We start from the raw sequence: 2,531 nt of genomic DNA on the forward strand, positions 1-2,531 counted from the left end.
AAACTCTAGAAAAGGCAAAACTACAGGGAAGAAATCAGACCAGTCGTTGCGGGGATGGGGTGGGGAGCCAGCAGCACAGGGCACAGGGAAGCTGGAGTGTTCTCTGTTTTGCAGCGGCGGGTACACACTGTGAACAAACGCCAGAGCTCATCACCCTGTGCACCTCGCAAGGGGAATGTAAGTTCCGTCTCAATAAAGCTGGGGGAAACTGGAATGATAATAAAGTCGGACGTTGTGCTCTTACTTACAAAATTGTTCCTAAAGGAAGATCAGGTTTGACCTCTGTTGCTTCAACCTTATAGGGCCCTTTTTCAGAATCTGTTATCCAACTCTTTCCTCTTTGACCGTCAGGGATTCGAAGCCTTCTCCCAATGCAAGGCTCTGAGGATAAGTAACAGAATCCAACTTAAGGGAGTTTAAGGCAAAATCGGACTTTTTTTTTTTTTTAAGAATGCAGGCTCCCAACCTTATATCCAACACTGAGGAACTGGGATTGCCGGGATTTCACCCCCAAATCAAAAACATTGGATACCCTATTTAGCCTGATTACGAGGAAATAGGAAATGTGGCACTTGCTCATTTCAGAAAATAAGCAAGCAAGTAAAAGAAGACAACAAATATAACACACAGGGCAATGCCACTCCCGAGGCAGAACCGTGTTAAAATGCTGGTGTGTTTCCTTTAGCCTTTGTATCTATATCCATGTGTGTGAGATCACACAGTTTTCTAACGTGCTCTTTTTACTAAATGTGTTGCAAAAATATTTTTGGTTGGGCTTCATGTCTCCATTTACAAGGCTAGGACTTAAACTTGGATTTGTGGCTTACAGAGTCATTTCTTTATCTTTAAAAGGAGAGGTGGTTTGTCTTTTTTACATACAAGCTAATCATTGTTTTCAAAAATAGTCCAATAAAGTCTAATTCTGGGCTTTAAACACTTTGGCAATAATCCAAAATTATTACTCATCTTAACAATCCTGGTTAAGATAATTGCTACTACTCTTTTTCTTAAAACTTTTTATTGTATTAACTGATATAGAGCACAAAATTTCCCTTTTAAACCATATTCAAATGTATAATTTAGTGGTATTATTTATATTCACAATATTGTTCTACCACCACCACCATCCATTACCCCTTCTTTTTCATCACCTCAAACAGAAACCACTCACCCATTAAGCAGTGACTCTCTCCTACTACCCTGACTGGTGACCTATAAACCTATAAAAAGGAAGTTTACTCCTTCTAGATATTTCCTATAAGTGAGATCAGACAATACTTGTCCTTTTGTGGCTGGCTTGTTTCCCTCAAGATGTTGCTGAGGCTCATCTATGTGGCAGCATGCACTAGAACTTCATTCCTTTTCACGGCTGAGTAATAGTCCTTTGAGGGTACACAGCAGATCTCATTTTATCTATTCATCCCTTGATGGGCACGTGGGAACAATCTGCTTTAACCATTGTGAATGATGCTGCTATAAATGGTGGCGCACAAGGATCTGTTTGAGTCCCTGCTTTCAGTTCTTTGGGGGTGTATATCTAGAAGTGGGATTGCCAGGTTACATGGTAATTCTCCTTTCAATTTTTTTAAGAAATAGCCAAACTGGTTTCCAGGGGCTGCACCATTCTACAGTGCCACCAGCAATGTATTAGGCCTCCTGTTTCTCCCCGTCCTCGCCAACACTTATTTTCTGTTTTGTTTTGTTTTTCAATGGTAGTTGTATTAGTTAGTCAAAGGGGTGCTGATGTAAAGTACCAGAAATCTGTTGACTTTTATGAAGGGTATTTATTTCGAGTAGAAGCTTATAGTCACAAGGTCATAAAGAGTAAGTTCTTTCCCTCACCAAAGTCTGTTGCCATGTGTTGGAGCAAGATGGCTGCCAGTCTCTACGAGGGTTCAGCCTTCTTCTGCCTCCTAAAGCTCCGTGGTCCCAGCTTCTTCTGATCTCAACGATAGGCTGGCGTAAGGCTTGTCTCTCTCCCCGGGGCTCATTTCTTTCTGGGCTTTCTCTGCTGTTCAGGGCTCTGGTCTCTTTAGCCACAAACTATCAGGCGAATGGCTTGGCTCTCTCCCCAGGGCTGCAGCAGCCAGAACTAAACTCTCTGTGTTCTCCTTCTCTGTGTATTTACTCCCCTGTCTTTGACTGAGCATCCATTTATATAGCCCACAAAGGGGGAGGTTGGGACTCAAACCAAGTTGCCCTAATGACGTGGTCAAATAAAAACCCTAATCTTGGGAAGCAGATGTGGCTCAAGTGATAAGACCTCTGCCTACCCTATGGGAGTAATTAGGATTGATCCCTGGAGCCTCCTGGTGAAAAAGAAGAAGAGAAAGCATGCCTACATGGTGAGCCGAGTGCCCACATGGTGAGTCGAGTGCCCACGCAGTGAGCCAAGTGCCCACATGTGTGCCTGTGTGATGAGCCAGTGCCCACGTGGTGAGCCGAGTGCCTGTGTGGTGAGCCAGTGCCCGCGTAGTGAGCTGAGTGCCCGCACAACAAGCCGAGTGTATGTACAGTGAGCCAGTGCCTGT

Source organism: Dasypus novemcinctus, chromosome 25, assembly GCF_030445035.2.
Source record: "Dasypus novemcinctus isolate mDasNov1 chromosome 25, mDasNov1.1.hap2, whole genome shotgun sequence".
NCBI lineage: Eukaryota > Metazoa > Chordata > Mammalia > Cingulata > Dasypodidae > Dasypus > Dasypus novemcinctus.